The sequence below is a fragment of the Equus przewalskii genome, chromosome 3, assembly GCF_037783145.1.
Source record: "Equus przewalskii isolate Varuska chromosome 3, EquPr2, whole genome shotgun sequence".
Taxonomy (NCBI): Eukaryota; Metazoa; Chordata; class Mammalia; order Perissodactyla; family Equidae; genus Equus; species Equus przewalskii.
This window is the reverse complement of record NC_091833.1, coordinates 72308576-72329189: the sequence shown is the minus strand read 5'-3', so window position 1 is coordinate 72329189 and position 20614 is coordinate 72308576. Positions and strand designations below refer to the sequence as shown.

The following is a 20614-nucleotide window of genomic DNA, read 5'->3' as shown; positions in this document are numbered from 1 at the left end:
GGAATGACGATTAGAATATTTCTTATCTAGTACTCCTTAGTTAGCAGGGTCCAAGTAAGAAACATTCTAAATTTTGCTTGATTGTTAGAGGTTTGTATTTGTTTTTGTTGTTGTTGTTCTTTTTTTTTCTGCTTTATTTCCCAAACCCCCCTGGTACATAGTTGTATATCTTAGTTGCAGGTCCTTCTAGTTGTGGGATGTGGGACGCCACCTCAACGTGGCCTGACGAGCTGTGCCATGTCCGTGCCCAGGATCTGAACCCTGGGCCGCCGCAGCGGAACACGCGAACTTAACCACTCGGCCACGGAGCCGGCCCCTGTATTTGTTTTAAGAAACTTTGATATAGGTAGTTTCAGAAGAAATACAAGAAGGAAGTGCAATCTGAAAATATGTATTAAGAGAGACAGAATATCATAGTGATATATTTAAATTAAGGAAAAGAAAATGGATAATATTGAAGGTCGACCTTGGTAGAAGAATCACAAAATAATTCCACCACAGATCTAATTTACAAAGTTTAGCTTTCCCCACGTCAAGAACACTTTCTCTTTCATTCGTTCATTTATTGGTGTTACTGACTATTAGTATCTAGGGTTATAGTACCGGTAGATACTCTCCAAGACAGAAGGCTGATTAAAGCACTTGGAATTGGAGAGAGATTACACATTGGAGAGTGATGAAAAGTAGTTTGGACTTCTTGAGTTCAAAATGCCCCTAGATGCCGTAAAAGTCTGAAGTCTGCAGTTTGGGGGAGAAGTCAATTCAGGGGGTGGATTTTTGAGTCATGAACTTAGAGGTGGTAGTTGAAACTCTAGGATTGAAGTAGATCACTAAAGAAAAGCAAGTAGAATAAGAGGTCAAAACTCTGGAGAAATAATCTAAATAAAGAGAAAGAGAGACAAAGAGAATTTGAAGATTTAGAGATTGTGAAAATGACAGACAAGGAAGAAATAATTTTAAGACAGATGAAGTAGTCAAATATCCAATGTTCCATAATGTTATTGGCGTATCGACTGAGAAAAGGCAATTTAATTTATTAATCCACGATAAAGAGGTGGAACTTGAGTTCTAGAATTTTGAGGTATTAATGGAAAATAAAGAAATGGAAGCTGCCATTAAGACTGTCAAAAATTATTACAAGAAATTGGCCTTGAAAGAAGGAATCAAGTACAATGGTAGTGTGATATGAAGCAGGAGTTAAAGGAGGATATTTTCTTGTTGATTTATTTCTTTTGGATGGGCAAAGTTTCCAAATATTTTTCACTAGGAAGATGTGTTAATTTATAGTCCAAAGTGGGTCACTTCTGACGGTGAAAATGCACATTAGTATTTACTCCAGGACAATGAGCTTACACTGGGACTATGCCCAGAAAACTAAGATATAATAGATACTCTATTTACAGATTGAGGGAATTAAGCCTGGTAATTTTTAATTCTAATCTTTTGTGTGGACAGGCTGTGGTAGCATAGAAAGCTTTTAGGTTTCTGGTTGATATAGAGAGCAGAAACATTGCGACATTTGTTCCTGAGATAATTGGACCCACTGACGCTTTCCCAACGATTGGACATAATGCAGAGGCAAAACTTGTAAGGCCTATGCCAATTGTTTCATTATATGTTAAAGAGTATCTTCCTTGCAATGAAAGGGAAAGACAAACACAACAGATTATCTTCTAAACAATTTTTGCATGGGCATGTGTCCACAGCATAGAAAAGAATACGACAAAGAGAACACCATCCATTACAAGAGAAAACTAATAGCAAGAATTATAGGATTTTTCTTTTTTCTTTTTTGAGTTCTGGTTAGTTTTCTTTTTTGAGATATATCAAATGGGGCCATGTAAGATTTAGACAAAATTTTATTGGTGTATTTTAAGTAATTTTCTTTTTCTAAAGTAAAATATTTTCTCGATAAATATGGTAGGAATGTTAGGTGATACAATGGCGTGTTTTTATACTAATAGGGTCTCATTTGGTTTGGTTTGTAACACTATTGAATTCTCCTGGTCCTCTTTCTGCCTTATTGTGTACTGCTCTCCATAGTCCCTCAAGATGAAAATTGATCTCCAGTCAATAGTGTGCAGCGATTCAACCTGCTCTGTAATCAGTCCTGCTCTGTGAATAAAATTCATCATGGGAGACTTGATTACTATCTCTGTAAGAACTGACCTGACTGAAAGGGCTGTCAAGCTGCCTGAAATTTGGATGCTTTGGACGATTGCCATAGGAGTTCTTTGCTCACCAAAAGAGCTAAATTGAGCAGAGATGAAGGACTGGTGTTTATTGATTTCTTTTCCCCCCTTACTTTTGAACAGCTAGAGGACAGGATATGAATTTTAAAGCTATACCCTTAGCGTGTAAGTAAAACACTCCTCTGCTCTTGCAAGTCTTCCTGATATAATTTTAAATAACTTTATAAAACAAGTATTATAATAAAAAAAAGAGACATATTTAGCTGGCAAATAGAAACTCAAAGAAATCTTCGACAGTATTGTGTCATTGCTTGTACCTGCTCTTGAAAGCTGAGAATAATGTCAGAGTTTCCTTCCTATAGGGATCAAACCATCCTTTGTTTGAGATGAAAAGTCAGTCCTTTGATGTTTCACTGAGACTTTGTTTCCTCTTGCTCTCTTCTTTTCTTTTGTTTCTATTCTGATTTGTTTTAAATGTAGAAATTTTATTTTTCCTGATTTATTAAAATAAGATAGATGCTCAATGAAAAGCCAACAATACAGAAAATTATAGAGGAGAATAAAATCACTTTATCTCTAGGAAAATAAATTTTGTTAAATTTAGGTCACTATCTTTTCAGATATCTCACTGTGTGCATATATTGAATTGATGGTGTCTGTAAACTGCTTTTCCTTACTCAACAGTATGTCATGACCGTTTTCTAAGACAAGAAATATGGGTCTGTGTTCTCTTTTTATGACTGTACGGGATTCAGATATTTAACAGAGTTTCTAATGGTGGGCATATGGAGCTGTTTAAAGTTTTCTAATATCATGAGCAGGGCAGAGGAATAACTGTGTCTTATTTGGATATAGTTTGGTGTCAGGAGAGAGCTATTCAGGCCATCAGAGCACTTAGAGATGTGTGAGCGGGATACAGACGTACCTCAGAGAACCCAGGGCTAGTCAGTAGAGTTGGGCCTCCTTTAGGGCCTAGAATCAAGAAATAAATTGGGGCACTTTGGGCAGCTTTTATTGTCTTAGCTTCTCTTTGGCATCTGCCGTCGTCTTTGCATCTGTGTATTGAGTGAAAAATAGCCACTCTACTCCTACACGTCTTCACAATTGACTGTTGATTAAAGTTTTCATTTTTATTTCCAAATTCCACAGGGAGAGATGGTATTTGGTCAGCAGGGGTCCGGTGGCTCCCTCTTCTCTAATCAGTTAGGTCCATGGTCCCCTGCCCAACCAGCAGGGACCATGGAAGATAGTTTGTGTGCTGGTTTTCTAAAGAGAGGATGGGACGATGGACAGAATACTTTTGCGTGTATTTTGGTGCTCATCTGATTATAACTCTAGGATAAATATCTATAAGTAAAATTTCAAGATAAAAAGTACATATTGTTTGTTTTAACGTGTCCAGACAACTTGATTACCAGAAGGGCTGTTCCAACAGACAGTCCTTCCAATAGTACCTTGAGTGATGTCTTACTTTGATGCTTATACCAACAACTTATAGCAACAACTGACTTAGTTGTCAGTCTTTTAATCTTAACCTGTATCATAGCCAAAAAATTATTATCAATTATGTTTCAGTAAAATTTATTTAAAAGTGAAGTTAAGGGGCTGGCCCCGTGGGTGAGTAGTTAAGTTCGCATGCTCCACTTCAGTGGCCCAGGGTTTCACTTGTTTGAATCCTGGGCGCAGACATGGCGTGGCTCATCAGGCCATGCTGAGGCGGCGTCCCATGTACCACAACTAAAATATATACAACTGTGTACTGGGGGGCTTTGTGGAGAAAAAGGATAAAAAAAAATCTAAAAAAAAAAAAATGAAGGTAAAAATATTTTATATATTTTTCTCAGTGTTTTATCCTTCTGTTTAAATTTCCATAGAATAATTTTTGTCATCATTTTTTGCTCAATTTGTAAGAGCTTTTTCTTAATATTTGAATCGTTCATACTTTGTCCATTGATTATAAATTATTTTCCCACATAGGCTTTTAACCTTGTTTATGATGGCTTGGCTCTGCAGATTTTGCATTTTTTATTTAGTCAGTTATTAAGTATTATGAGGTTTGGGGTTTGAGAAATATATATTCTAAGTAAGACTAACTTTTGCTGTACATAATAGTTTCTAACATTGCTAGGTATAAATTGCTAGTACAGATATAAAAATGTGTATAATTACTTGCAGAGTTTAGTCATTTTTCTAACTTGAATGCATACATTGCAGTTTTGAACCAGTCTTTTCTTTCCTGATTTGGGGAAATAGGAGCACAAATTTGAATCTCTCTTATGGTACAGTTAATAAAAAAGGTGGGCACATGCACTGTTCTACAGGACTGGGCAAGGCTCTTAGATATTGTGGCTTCGTTTCTTCTGCTGTAAAACAAGGGAATTGAAACTGTAATTTCTAAAAATGTGTCTTGAGCATCTATAATTTATCAGGCTATTTACATGTACTCTTTCTTTATTCATTTCAACACTGTAAGATGGGTATTGTTGCTGCATTTTATATATGGAGAATCTGAGGTTCAGAGAAATGAACTAAACTTTCTTATAATGCGGTTAGTGTATAATAGAACAGAAATGTAAATTTAGTTCTGTCAGAATTTAAAACCTGTCATGTCCCTGATTATGTCATATATCAAAGTGATACAGACCCTGTGCTCTAGAAACTTAGTTTCTAATTGGGAACAGGAGGTATCTAATGGTTATTTGCAATCCAGACCAATGATTCTTTTTTTTTTTTTAATATTTGTTTTATTTTATTTTCCATTTTCTCCCCAAAGCCCCCCGGTACATAGTTGTATACTTTTAGTTGTGGGTCCTTCTAGTTGTGGCATGTGGGCTGCAGCCTCAGCATGGCTTGACGAGCAGTGCCACGTCCGTGCCCAGGATCCCAACCAATGAAACCCTGGGCCTCCTAAGCAGAGCGCGCAAACTTAACCACTCAGCCACGGGGCCGGCCCCCCAGGCCAATGATTCTTCACTAGAATGGTACCAGTCCTAGAACATTTGAAAGCATGGAAGGATATTTTCATTTGTCATGTTGACTGGGAGTTGCTGCTGACATTTAGTGATTGGGGTGCAGGAATGTTAAACATTTTGCAATGCCTACTTCAGGCCCCTAGAACAAAGAATTTTTCCCCACATTTGCCGTTGGCACCCCCATTGAGAAACACTGTTTTTCCCTGTGATATCCATGGGAGCAGGGGACATTTCTTAGAGCCTAGTAGGATGTACAATGCCTTTTAACTTTAGTCTCTTATTATATGTACTGAGAACTTCCTAGAGTCATAGATACAAATAGGAGCAGCCATGCTAATGGGACAGTAGCTATTGCCACCATTTACCATCTTACCCAGAGTTTCAATACTAGGCACATTTGTTTACTAAGAGAAAATCCAAAGCCTTCATGGTGTTATAGATTGTACATTATAATCTGCTCCTATGATCTGACTTCTTCCCTGTCAGAATATTTCAGTGATTACTTCCTTCCTCATATTTATATTCTTTTGATAGTGAATTACCAAAAGAACCCTGCCTTCATGCTCTTTCCTATTACTCTCTCTTCAGTCTTGTTCTTTTCTCTGCTAGGAATACCATTCCCATTTTTCTTTACCTCAGTAGATCTAATCCACTTTTCATTGTTCAGTTCAGGTACATTCTCCTCCTGGAAGTCTTCCCTGAAGCCTGAATTGTCGGGGTGAGTGCTCCTCCTGCGATTCCAGAACACCTTGTTCATATTGCTTTTAAGGCATTTACCACCGTATTGTATTTCAGTTTTCTGTTCTTGTTTCCCCTCTAGCCTGTAAGCTCTCTAAAGATAAAGGACTTGGTTTATTTCAATAGATAAAAGATTATAGAGTTCTTTCTCCATAATTGGAGTTTAATGCATGTTTCAGCTATTTTTGTTGAGTAAACCACCAAGGCAAGAACCTTGAGAGCGATTTTGGAACAAGCTGTCCTTGCACCAATTCAAACTATTCAAACATTGGATTATGTCTTGGCGTACTTTTTGTTGGAATGAACCTTGTAAAATCTTAGTATATGTTCTCTTTGCAAAAGAGATATTTATATGGCTTTAAATTCATCATGGATTTCTAAATCTATCATCAAGTTCGGCAGTAGGCACATTTTTTTTGGCTTAATAAGGCCAAATTTTTGTTAAAATTTACTCTCTGCAAAGCTTCATTCCAAAAAATTTGAATCATTTGCTTTAAATAAGCAATTTAATCAATGTAGAAGATAATCACGTATACTTTGCAAGAAAAGTAAGAACAGGAATTAACACCCATGAATAGGAGAGAACACTTGGAAATTTATTAGTGAGTTCTATTTCTACTTTGCACTACCGTCATAAATTGACTTAAAAGCAAACTATATCTTGATTAAATTCTAAAACGAAAAGCTTTAGTGGGCCTCTGCCACTATTCAGAATGCAAATATTTGAAATTCGAAAGTTCAGGAAATCATTGACAAGTGGAATTCCTGGATAATTAAGTATTCTGATTTAAAGGAGCCTCAGATTCAAAAAGGGTGAACTAGTTACCTCAATTTTTCAGTTGTGTTACAAATATCTTTAAAATGATTTAGCACATTAATTTATAAGTAGGACATTGTAAAAATAATATATCCTCTTTGATATAGGATCTTATAGTGCCTGAGGATCATTTTTGAAAGATGAAGTTTCCCATTGTAATTGTGGGTTAGGAATGAAATTATGTGACATGTCTCCTGAGTCCAGAATCTACTGTGGGTAATAGTGTTTTAAGAATGATAATTTATAATTTATTTCCTTGTGATTCATCTCTTTCTCTTAAAAACTGCATACAGTAAAAAAAGAGTTTAACTTAGTTGGGATTTTGTTGATAATTAAGATTTTGATATGTCTGTGAAATATGAGCTCATTTGTTTATCAATCCTGATGACCAAAATGAACAATAGAACATTAGTTCAAATAAGTAAATGTGTAGGTTGACAGAAAAAATGAAAATGTCACTTAAATGAGTGAAGTGCTCTTTCCTATTATGATATATATCTGAGCTTGCTTTTAGCTTATAAATAAATACATATAGATATATCATGTAGTGAGGAAAATCAAACTGTTCCATAATTCTATTGAAAATGGCATGTTATTATATTCTACTTTTTATATAATTAATTTTAATTGAAAAAAAAGTTCATGAACCTCAATGAAAATAAAACTGTCACCTCCAACTTTGTGGATTTTGTCTTGAAAAAACATACTATTATGTGTTAGGTCAAGGTTAAGACTTTATTGTCTTTAAAGGCTCTGACAATTGGGTGGTTGGCATCCTGAAAGAATTCATACACCATTAATGGGTGAACTTCTCACCCATGTGATAAGTAGTATACTTTACAAAGAAGTAAAATGATGAGATTTATTTCCTTTGCTTCAGTGAAGTGAGGCAAGGTGCATATGGCTATCTTTACTTAAAAAGCTGTTTCCTTACCAGTGAACCACAGATAAAAATAGCTTGTTTGAGTCCAAGTCGTAAGCACATGAAAATGTATATTGAAACTTTATTTTCTTTGGACTTTTTTTGTGAGTTAAATTAAAAAGAATGCATTCTTGAAATTTGAAGTCTGGTGTAAACAATACTCATATTGCTGACAGAACTAATGTCTTTATTATAAATTAGATATGTATATAAGACTTTAGCACAGAGAGCTGTAATCACTCAGGAGGCATGATTTGAACTCAGGAATTTTGGAATTCTTATAATTATGAACTGATGGATTTCTACTTTATTTAGTGTTCTATTGTTCAGGGTACAGGTAAACATCTCAAAATATGTAGTATAATATCCTGGGAATGTACTAAATTAAGCTGCCTTAATTTTATTTGAGAATGTCACTTATATGCTGTTTCTGAGTTTCTGGATATGTTCAATTCTTATTTAAACTTTCCATTTTATTGAAGTTCCTGATCTTAGTATTACCAAAACATCTTTCAACATAAAATTTTATTTGCAAAAAATATTTTCCATGGTTTGCAGATAATTTAAATTTATTTCTTTATCTGAGGATTAGAATAGATTTTCTGGAACAATGGGGAAGGGGAGAGAGAAGTTCCACCCTTGGCACTTTTTGTAAATTACTCCCCCTCCCCCACCTCTAGTGTAATCTGAAAAGCAACTCTGAGAAAAATGCTGTGTGATGGAGAGATAATAATTACTTGTGGCAAAGTTTAAAAGGGTATGTTTGGCATGAAATGACAGTAAAAGGAAGCATTTGAAAATTGGGATTAGATATCTGGTGCCTTCAAAGAAAAAACCAGAGTGGTCGCTATCAAGAGTGCCATCACTAAATGTTGTCTGGGGCACCCTTCCTTTCCTCATACAAACTGTGATCAGTTCCCACAGGTCTAGAAAATGTGCTTTAGAGGAAAGCTTTCTCTAGCCAGAGGTTAGGACGCTGACACAACTTCTGCAGATGTCACCAATTGGGTTTTACCATGTTAATATCTTTTTTTTTGGTTAGGAGCAGCAAACATGAATACAATATTTATTAACTATAAGTGTTTTTAAAAGACTCGTAGACAGGACTAGAAATCTATCTTTTTTGAATTCAGTTGTTAGATTTGTGAGACAACTTTGGTAGGATATTTCTATTCATCATATTGGATTTAGAAAGAGATTCATCATCCTAATAGATTAAATGGGGACAAAATCTAGTCTTAAGTTGTATCCTACCATGATGTTGAATAAAATTTCTCAAATTCATGTAATAGATATGATGTTTGCTTCCTCATTAAACATAAAAGAATGATTATTAGAATCCATATGAATTGAATTAACTCTCCCTTTTAAAAACACATTTCTAAACTAATTATTTTTATGAAAAGTAAGATGCTTTCTGCTTTTCCTTGGAAGAGCTTACTTAAAAAAAATAGAACTAGTTTGTTAAAGACTAATAAAATGTTGAGTTCATAACCAGCTGTCTGTTTTTTGTTTGAAGGAAAGACATTTAAATAAGCCTCAGTCTTCTTGGAGAATTTGTATCTGGGGTTGTGAGGATGGTCTTGTCTCGTATAAATGGGAATGCTTGGAAAAGCAGTGCTTAATGCATAGATTCCTGCTCATTCTGTTTTACTCCTAAAATTATTCAGCTTTTAAAGAAATATCATTACTGCTTAAGATTATCCCTGTAATGAGAAATCACAGCATGCATCTTGAAAAATGGTTCTACTTCATCTCTTCTCATTCATCTCCTAGTGCAATTGTAAATGCATAAGTGCAATGTCTGGCTATTCAGGTCAAAATCTCTTTCAGGACTGATATTCCTGTTATACAGTTTATCCATCTATTAACATCCTGAAATGTCAAAAGCTTCATTTTTAAGAGTAGAATGTCAGTTTCTTTTGTACTTAGAGTAATTTACCCAGCAAAAAAGCAAGAGATTTGACAGTTGCCGTCATCGGGGCAAAGACTGGCTAGTGATTTGAGGAAACTGGAGTAAATGTTCAAATATGTATCAGGGTGCCCAAAGTTTATGTTTCTAGGACAATGCATGAGGTAAAATGGAAGCAGAGATCAGAAAGATCTGTGCATGTGAATAAAAAAAGCTGCATCTGATTTCTACATTTCAGGCTTTTGAGAAAGATTTCTTCATTCCTGTAAACTCTTTATTTCAAATTCTTAAGTGACTTTTCTACTGCAATCTGGTGTATTGTTGTGATTGTATGAAAGAAAAGAAATTTTCAATTAACTTTTGTTTACATCTAAATATGTGAAACTGTGATTAATGCTTTTTATTGCTAATTAGAATTTTATTTATTTATTTATTTATTCATTTATTTATTTTGAGGAAGATTAGCCCTGAGCTAACTACTGCCAATCCTCCTCTTTTTGCTGAGGAAGACTGGCCCTGAGCTAACATCCATGCCCATTTTCCTCTACTTTATATGTGGGATGCCTACCACAGCATGCCTTTTGCCAAGCGGTGCCATGTCCGCACCCAGGATCCGAACCGGTGAACCTCAGGCTGCCAAGAAGCGAAATGTAGGAACTTAACCTCTGTGCCACCGGGCTGGCCCCAAAATTTTATTTATTATAAGCATATTGATTATGAGGAAACCAAGGGTATCATATATATGTGGAAAAGATGGATGGAGAACAAAGATTATATATATTAATAATATATAATATTTAAGATGTATTCTGTAAGTACCTAATTGTAATATATCAAATGCATAATATACATTGGTATGTAAAATAAAAATATAGTATAAAAATACGGTAAATATGAATGTATTAATTAACTTAATTGTGGTAATCATTTTACAGTACATACATATATTAAATCATCGTGTTGTACACCTTTAAAAATTAAAAAAAAATACTATAAATAGTATTCAGATCAGTGAAAAACTACACAAGCTGCACAGTTCTGAAGTTGGCAGTCAAAACCAAACAACAAGCTTCCCCTGAAAACCTCTCTGAAAATTCTCCTTTTCTAAGAGAATGGATTAGGGTGGCAGTTTTTAATTTTTTTCCATTTCAAAAATGAGGTGGACCTGAGCAAGGATTCGGTTGTTATCCACACTCCATATGGATTGAAAATACATTCCCACGTGCCCATGTTGTGGGGTTCGGATGAGTCTGTGCAGCCCTGTTAGGTCTGTGAAGCTGAGCCTCTGCTCCTTTCTTTTATTTTCGTTCTCTGGGTAGGACCATGCTGTCTTGAGAAGATCTATCTGTTTAGACTTTTCCCCTCTAAAAGCAAAGTAAAGAGCATGGAGGGTAGCAGGTTATTTTGGTGGCTTGTTTCCCTCAGTGTGTAAGTGTGGGGAGATGTGAGGGTGGAAATTGGGCTCATTTTGTCTTTCAGTTTATTCGTTTGTTGGTCCCCTGTCAACCTGCCAGCCCTCTCTGTGGGAGAACTGCCCTTTGTGTAATAATCTGCCAACATTCATGGTGGTTGCATTCACTCTACCCATTCTACTGTGGAACTCCATTACGACTGGGGTTTGAATGCAAAGCTTCATGATATCTGGGTATAAACAGTGTGCTGAGCCACAGAGGCATCCTTTGTATTTCTTAGTCTTCCTATAATCCTTTTAAAAACAAAACAAAACAAAACAAACTAGCTTTGAAGAGGGGATTTTCTGGAAATAGGAAGGAAAATACAGCAGTCGCCACTCTGTTCCGTACTTTCATAATGTGGTGTTTGGGGAGGGGAGAACTTTCCAATTTTAAAACCTGATTTGTTTCTTAGGCTAAAGTGGGCTGCATTTGAGGCTAATTTTCTACCTGTGGTGGTGTGGGTGAATTGGCCTTTGTTTTCTTGCAGTTACCTTGCCTGGCAGGTGGCCACATTGATTATTCTTGGCATGTGCTTTAGAAGTGCCTCTCTGATCCTTGTAAGCTCCTGCTTTGTCCACAGCAGTTCTGTAGAAATCTTAACCCTGAACTTTCTTCTCAAAGGAAGATGTGCCTCTGACCTCTTTATGGGTACCTCCTCTGAGTCTCTTTGTTTATTCTCTCCTGTCTCTGGGCGTGTGAGATGGCTTTGAGAATAAAAATGACAGAATCTTCAATCAGCAGACAAGTGACAAGTGCATATTAAACAGGGGAGATTTGTTTTCCTTCCCTCCCCACCCCCACCTGTTACTATACAGACAGAATTAAAGCCTTGAGTTATGAAGAAATGCTCCAGCAAACAGACAGATGCTGTGCCTCTGCTATGTCCTCCCCTGCCCCTCCCAGGGGGCTGGCACAGGCTTTGTGACCGTCAACGACCTTGGTGAAGGTCTTTTTCCTCTTTCCTCTTTTGTTCTTGTTGAAATATTTGACTTAGATGCAAACGACATGTTCACTCTTTTTACGGAAAATCAGTGTAAACTGATATTTAAATTATCACATTAAAGTATTTGACTACTGGCTGAGTACTCTGCTTCACATGTGTTTTCTCATTTAACTGATGAACTTATATATGACCGTCCAAGTCAGTGCTTCCTTTGGAGATTCTTTGACTTTTTAAGACATGTGAGTCTATACATATTATGGTACCTTGGTTGTTTGGGCAGAGCGTTCACTTGAATCAGTTGTTATATATACCCTTACACGTTTATACACACACACACACGCACACTAAAGACAGCAGTCTGCTAGTATTGTAGTAAGTGCAGGTGTATACAAGGCAGGATCTAGGTCTGTTAGCTACTGTACTTAAAAGAAAAAAATCTTTGTTGTTTTCTGGTCTCTCTAACATTGAGTTTGAATACATCTTCAGGACTTTAAGGCCTTCCATGACATTGCGGATTGGAGGAAACTTGGCTTTCTGTTCTTCATGTTTGTAGGTGGTTCTCAATTTAGTGTGCCCGTGCTTCATTGGTATTTGTGTGAGTGTTTGTGTGTGAGAGAGAAAAGAGGTTGAATTGATTTAGCAGGTATTGTGGCATAGAGACTTGCATGTTAAATAATTATTTTGATTTTCGTATAAGAAGCTCAGAAACCATAGTTTGAGGATCTCTGAGAAAAGCATTATGTGTAGCATCTGATGTTATAAATGTATCATTCTTAGGAGGCTCTGCTCATCAACTGAGCTGATTGAACTATGCATTTCTAAATTTGAGTACCAGAAGAACACTTTATATATACTCTCATTTGGCTATATATGTATTTAAATATTGTACAGATAGCATCATATATTGTATTCCATTCATCATTCAAAAACTATTACCTGTTAAGTGAAAGTCAGGGTGTAAATCATAATGAACATTTTATAGGAATGTGCATTATTGTAGTCTTGTGACAAATTTTAGGTAAACTAAAATAATATGACAGTATTATGAACATGTAATTTATGTTCAATAGAGCGTATCAAGTAATACCATTTCCATGTGTCAATGAACTTGACTCGTGATCATTCCATGTTTCACACATACACAGTAATTCCTAATCCATGCCACTGCTCTTATTAGTAAGTTCTGATGGTAGTATTGGGGAGACTTTAAAATTCTCTTCATAGGCCCAACAATATGGTGTTTAAGTGCTTTCTCATCAGACTGACTCTAGCAGTGATTGATCCAAACTCATTCTTTTCTAGCGTTTGCTCAGGATACTTAACTTCTTAGTACTTCCTATTAAACAGTTCTAAGAATAGTCCTAAATTGTAGGTTAATTTTTTTATTTTGTTGAGGTCATAATAGTTTATAACATTATGAAATTTCAGTTGTATGTTATTATTTGTCAGTCACCATATATATGTGCCCCTTTACCCCTATGCCCACTCCCAAACCCCCTTCCCCCCGGTAACCGCTAATCAGATCTTTGTCCATGTATTTGTTTATCTTCCACATATGAGTGAAATCATATGGTGTTTGGCCTTGTCTGGCTTATTTCACTTAACATAATACCCTCAAGGTCCATCCATGTTGCAAATGGAATGATTTGGGTTTTTTTCTGGCTAAGTAGTAGTCTGTTGTTTGTATACACCACATCTTCTTTATCCAGTCATCAGTTGATGGATACTTGGGTTGCTTCCACATCTTGGCTGTTGTGAGTAATGCTGCAGTGAACATAGGGGTGCATAAGTCTCTTTGAATTGTTGATTTCAAGTTCTTTGGATAAATACCCAGTAGTGGGATAGCTGGGTTGTATGGTATTTCTAATTTTTTGAAAAATCTCCATACTGTTTTCCATAGTGGCTGCACCAGTTTGCATTCCCACCAGCAGTGTATGAGGGTTTCCTTTTCTCCACATTCTCTCCAACGTTTGTTGTTTTTTGTCTTGGTTATTATAGCCATTCTAATGGGTATCAGGTGATATCTTAGTGTGGTTTTGATGTGCGTTTCCCTGATGATTAGTGATGTTGAACGTCTTTTCATGTGCATATTGGCTATCTGTATATCTTCGTTAGAAAAATGTCTGTTCATATCCTCTGCCCATTTTTTTTTTTTTTAAGATTGGTACCTGAGCTAACAACTGTTGCCAATTTTTTTTCCCTGCTTTTTCTCCCCAAATACCCCTGGTACATAGATGTATATTTTAGTTGTGGGTCCTTCTAGTTGTGGCATATGGGACGTTGCCTCAGCATGACCTGTTGAGCCGTGCCATGTTTGCGCCCAGGATCTGAACTGGTGAAACCCTGGGCCACCAAAGCAGAGCGTACCAATTTAACCACTTGGCCATGGGGCTGGCCCTCTGCCCATTTTGATTGGGTTGTTTGGTGTTTTGTTATTGAGTTGTATGAGTTCTTTATCTATTTTGGAGATTAACCCCTTGTCGGATATATGATTTGCAAATATTTTCTCCCATTTGGTGGGTTGTCTTTTCATTTTGTTTCTGGTTTCCTTTGCCTTGCAGAAGCTCTTTAGTTTGATGAAGTCCCATTTGTTTGTTTTTCCTTTATTTCCCTTGCCCGAGTGGACATGGTATTCAAAAAGATCCTTCTAAGACTGAGGTCAAAGGCATACTGCGTATATTTTCTTCTGGGTGTTTTGTGGTTTCACATCTTATCATAGGTTTATTTTGAGGCTTGAAGAAAACGTATATGCCCAAGCCCTTAGCACAATGCTTCATGCATACTAAACCTTCCAGAAATATTTAATTCAGTCGTCAGGAGTGTCAAGGAAACAAATACAATCTACAGATTTGTTGATTGTGGGGTCAGTACAGTTTTGTTTTACTTAGATGTTTGTTAAACTCAAGAGTGGAGTTAGATTAGCTTATTTTACGCTAAAAAAGATCTGGGAAATCTTTTAAGTACACACCCATGCCACCAGCTTTCATTTCAGAAACTGAGGAAAATGTATACAGAATAATGAATGAGCTGGCATTACCCAATTTGGTTTATTAGATCCAGGTAAAGAACACACATCTTCTAGCCTCACTGTACTGTAGAATATTAAATTATGGTGCCTTAACTCACAGAGATTGAGTTCACTGTCATCAATTAGCGCCCATTTGATAATCGCTTACACCATGCAAAAGACTTTGTGTATAGTTGAAGTATTAGCAGGAATATGAAATTTCTTTTATACTAAATTTTAAAAATGTTTTTTCTTTTGAATTTCTTCCGGCGATAACATACAGCTACACAGATATTTAAATAGTCTTGTAACTAAAATTGTCTTGCCCTTTGTATATTAATATAAATTGGCAAAGATGGTTCTATACTCTATAGTTTGGCAGCGATTCTGCACGATGATGGAGCCCAGGGGACAATGTTCGATCTCTTGGTCCTTGGGTTTGTGAAGCTCAGGTGTTTGGAGCTAGTCTGTTGCCAACTGGCCTATCTCAGAGGAGGTAGTCTGGCAGGAACTCTTCAGGTAGATAGAGGCAGTCAGGTTGGTCAAAATAACTGAAAAACAATGTTGGTGGATCCCCATTCTGGATAATTCCTTTTCAACTGGCCTGGCTGCCGTGCACAGAGGAGTGCGAAGTTGGGTGGGGTATCTAATGGAGCTTGTTCCGCACTTCATAAAGTACTCCATCTCAGGACGCAGGGCTTTATTTTGGCAGCTGTGATGTGGTGATTAGGCTCCTATTTTAGACAGGACATGCATCAGAGCCATCATCCCACAGATTCAAACTAAATTGGACGTTTTGCTCAAGGGAATAATTCTGCTCTACTCACATCTGACTGCTTGCTGCTTACCCGAGGGTGGCCCGACTGGCCCTATTAATCCTCATTTTAAAGTCCAGTCCAAAATATCACCTTCTCAGCAAATCCTTTCTCACTTCCTCTTTCCCACCACATCTTCCACAGGCTTCTCTCTCTTATGGCAATTAGTGATTTCTGATTTTTTGGTTCACCTTTGGAGGGCAGGGAGAGTAAGAGGGACATTCTCATACTGTCTCTTTCTGCACAGCTTTATTTTTTTCAGATCCCTGGTATAATGTTGGGCACAAACTAAGTGCTTAATAAAAATGGAATGAATGAATGTGTCAATTGGACACCTCTTTGTAAGGCAGACTTTAATATGGTATCACTGGTGGTGAGTGAACAATGTTGCTATTGTCCAGTTAACTAAATGCAATTTATACCAGTCCCTCTCTCGTGAGCTATCTGTCCTGTTCTGGAATATTATGACTCATCTGGAGAGTTCTGCTCAACTTCCTCCTTTAAAAACACTTTTCTAAAGCTGTTTTTCACTAGTATTTACCAACAACAGTAATAAAAAATATCATGCATCAAGAGCCAAAGGACTTCCTTTAGGTTTGTTTGTTGGTTCTTATAGTTCTCTTCTCTTTTTCTCTCCCCTTCTCTCCAGAAGTATGTCTATGTGGGTGGTGGGGGTGAGGTGGGCAGTGGTGGCTGTTCTGTTGGTTTGAGGAACCATGTTGGCTTTGAAGTAAAAGGTGGATTTAGTAACAGTTCTTTTAAAACAGCTTGCATTAAATGCAACCTCTTAGATGCAATTGTGGAATGTAACATTGAGGTTTTAAAAAGGTATATATGTAGGGGCCGGCCCCGTGGCCAAGTGGTTAAGTTCCCATGCTCCGCTTTGGTGGCCAGGGTTTCGCTGGTTCGGATCCTGGGCACGGACATGGCACCGCTCGACAGGCCACGTTGAGGCGGCATCCCACATTCCACAACTGGAAGGACCCACAACTAGAATATATAACTGTATACTGGGGGATTTGGGGAGGAAAAAAAGAAAAAAAAAAAGATTGGCAACAATTGTTAGATCAGGTGCCAATCTTTAAAAAAACGTGTGTATATATATATATATGTTTTATTTGTCATTTTTTGTTTGGTATAATAAGTTGTGTGTGGACTTTTTGTTCTTGTTATTGCAAAACCATTTTGTTAAACATATACTCTATTAAAATCAATATAATTTTGAGGAATAGCTAAGTTCATATTTTGTTTTCTTTTGTCTTTTTTTTTAAATTTTTGCTGAGGAAGATTCATCCTGAGTTAACATCTGTTGCTAATCTTCCTCTTTTTGCTTGAGGAAGATTTGCTGTGAGCTAACATGTATGCTAATCTTCCTCTAGCTTGCATGTGGGTCACTGCCACAGCATGGCTTGATGAGTTGTGTAGGTCTGTGCCCAGGAACTGAACCTGGGCTGCTGAAGTGGAGTGTGCTGAACTTAACCACTAGGCCATGGGGCCAGCTTCTTAAGTTCATATTTTAAAAACTATTAGTCTGTGGAGATATTGAACATGGGGATGTTAGTTAATATTTTCCTTTGGGTAAATTTTATTTTAGTATATTATTGCAAAAGTAATTTATCAATGAATTCTTATAAAAAATCACACTACAGAAGTGTATTAAGTTAGAAGTGTGAATCTCCAACTCCTCCCATTGCCCATAAATAAATAGGGTAAATTATTTAGTATGTATTTTTCTAGACTTTTCTCTGTGTAGACAGAGTCACAAATAGGATAGTATACTTATATGTGCAGTATATGTGTATGCATTTATATGGTATATACCTATAAAACACATAAAATATTTATTTAAAAATAGACATACAGCTGTTGTACAGAACATTCTCTCAGATATTTTTGTCACTTCAAAACTTATCATAGAAATCTTTCTCTGTAAGTGTATATGGATTTATTTCTTTTCTTTTTATTGGTTCTACAGTAGTCGTTTATATACAAAGTCTGCAATTTAGTTATTCAATCCCCTCTACTGGGACTTTTGCATTGTTTTCTCTTTTTTCCTGCTTTCAGTACAGCTGCAGCAGACATTGACGGCATTCTTATTGGCACATTGGTGCAAGTATGTTCAAAGACTATATTTGTAAAAGTGGAATTACAGGGGAAATTATAAAATATATAATAAATGTTGTGCTAAATATTGCCAAAAAATTCTCTAAAATGTAGGAGCTCTTTCTTATACATGGTTATTTTAAAACCAAGATCTTGATATTTTAGGGCAAGTACTTTTTTTCTGATTATAAAATAATGTATATGCATTGTATAAATTTTACAGTTGTAGAAATGTTAAAGGATAAAAAGAGCTTTGTAAATCCTACCGTCTGGAAGGAAGCACTGTTGCTATTTTGATACATTTAGTTTTTACTCTGTTTATAACTCATAGTTTTATATTCTTATTTTATTTGGCATCATAACATAAAACATTTATATCTGTATCATTAGAGACATTGAAACACCAATATACTGATTACCTAATAGTTTATCATATAGCACTGGCATGATACTTTAACTGTACGTCTTTATTTTATTTTGATACTTAATATGTCTCCGTTTTTGGCAATCATAAATAACAAGGTAAGAAGTATCTCTCATGTAAAGCTTTCTCTATATTTCGTATTAGTCTTTTATGGCATATTAAAAGTTGTATAATGTTGGGTTAAATAGTAGCAATATTATAATGGACCTTGGTGTCCTTTGCCAAATTATTTCCCACAAAGGCTGTACCAATTTCAGTTGCTCCTTTAGGACTTAAGTATGCCTATTTCAGTGTTCTTATGCTGATGTGGAACGGTTGTTATCATGTCTGGAGGGCTACAATCCATTTCACATGTTTGAGTTCCAGAATATTATTTCTTATTTGTTATGGACACTTCTTTATAGTTTTGGCTTAAATTTACAATTGTGGCTAAACCTCTTGAGCCAGCCAGTTGGCCAAAATTATTAGATAGTTTAGGACTATTTACTTATTGTGTAGTTTTACATGCCTTCTGGGAGCAACCAGTGATAAACTATTGAATTATATAAATATTTAATAGTGATAATGAAAACTTTAGGCTTTCTCTGGAGAAATGCCAGATTCATAAAGTTTCTTTTCGACTTTGTATATTTCTGGGTGTTCTCTGCGGAGACTGTGTCTTTCGTATCCATTTCTCACACACCCTGTGTACCTCAGAGTAGGAAAGGGGGCGTCAGTGTCTTTGGTTGCCATTTGCTCTCTCATAATTATCCTCTTTTTGTGACAAGCTATGTTCATTTGAGACTCTTGCCACTTGGTTTTACCACTCTCTTCCCCTTTTATTGCTGACATGATTGATTGCCTTGTCATTTTCTCATTCAGAGTCTGTCTCGTAACTTTCCTCTCACTAAATCCTTAACCTTGTTTTCAGTGACTTCAAACTGCCATGGTTCTACCACCTCTTAGTTTTGAGGTCTAACCATCTCTTATAACTTTACTCATCTGCCATGATTGTCCTAAATCTTGTCATCACCAGATATTTCAGCTTTTCAAACCACAAAAATCAGACTCACCTCTCTGACTATAGTCTCCTGTTCTTCCAACTTACTTTCTCGGTTACTCTCATAGCATCAATATCATTGATGCATTGATTTTCTTCCTTATCTATGTTAGATTCCTGGGTCATCATTTTTCTTACAGCCTTGCAAATACTCTCAAAAGCCTTGTTCCTTCTTGCATCACACCATCCTGGCAAGATGCCTTACACTGTGTCAGAAGTGATGTGTTGGAAGGACCCTGGCCAGGTTGGACTCTAGTCCTTGCTCCCATGCTGACTAGCGCTATAACCTTGGCAAGTCACTTTACTAATCTAGACTATATAAATTGTAGTGTTTGGACTAGATTATCATTTTTTAAAATATAATAGACACTAGACCCAGATGTTACGTGAAAAAAATAAAAAGAGTTCCACAGTCAAATGAGTTTAGCACACACAGCATATTATACCCTGTTACAAATTCACTGTGCGTAATAACATCTTAAAGCATCTGAGAATTCCTATAAGAAGAAAAAAGAGATTTAACATTACTTATCCTAGCATTTCCCAACCTATTTGACTATGGAGTCTCACATACTTAATTCAAATCTACAGAATTTGGGTTCAGTTGAACACACTTTGGGAAATACTGGGCCAGATTATCTTTGGCTTTGTTTCTTTTCGATCTTTAATTTCATGATTCTGTAATTCACTTTATGTGCTTATTCAGTCACTAAGAAAATCTAGGATAGATACACTTCAGCATCTTCATAATTCAGTGAGATGGATTTATGCTACGTATCACCCACAAATAAAACAGTGCATTGACAGTGGTCCTTCTTTAAGAAGTATTCTTCTGAGATCAGCAGTATTTTATATGTTATATCAGAAAGAGAGAGAAACAATTCTTATGATTTATTAACTGCAGCGTGGCAAGTAATCCCTTATTCCACAGTCATCACTCAGTGAAAATGAAGGTTTCTTTAAGACCTTTCTTCAAAGTCACTTAAATGAAAAAGTAGATACATTTTTTGGGAAACGCATATATAGAAGAATTGCCAATACTTGCTTTGCATAGTTTAGTGATTCTGATAGATTGCTTAAGTACAAGTTAAACAGACACACGCAAGTACAGGATTGTAAAGTTCAAAGGAAATGCAAACTTGATTAACAAAAGTCACTGTCAGAGACTAATTGTAATTCTGCACCATATGAATCCTTGAATAATGTCCCCTAAAAGGTCAGCCAGAAGTCCTGCTTCTGTCTACTGTTCCCTTGAAGAGAATTTTCAAATTTAGGT

General features: G+C 36.2%; 1 protein-coding gene across 50 annotated transcripts in view; it reads left to right on the top strand.

Annotated features, from left to right (window-relative positions):
* The window catches only part of ADGRL3 (adhesion G protein-coupled receptor L3), an 801248-nt gene that overhangs the window by 118109 nt on the left and 662525 nt on the right, over positions 1–20614 (top strand). For 2 of the 50 annotated variants that reach the window (XM_070612845.1, XM_070612824.1), the window contains exon 2: positions 5837–5882. The exons of the other annotated variants lie outside the window; for them this stretch is intronic. The gene's annotated coding sequence lies outside the window, so the exon portion shown is untranslated. The remainder of the gene's footprint in view (positions 1–5836; positions 5883–20614) is intronic. 50 annotated transcript variants of the gene reach the window in all.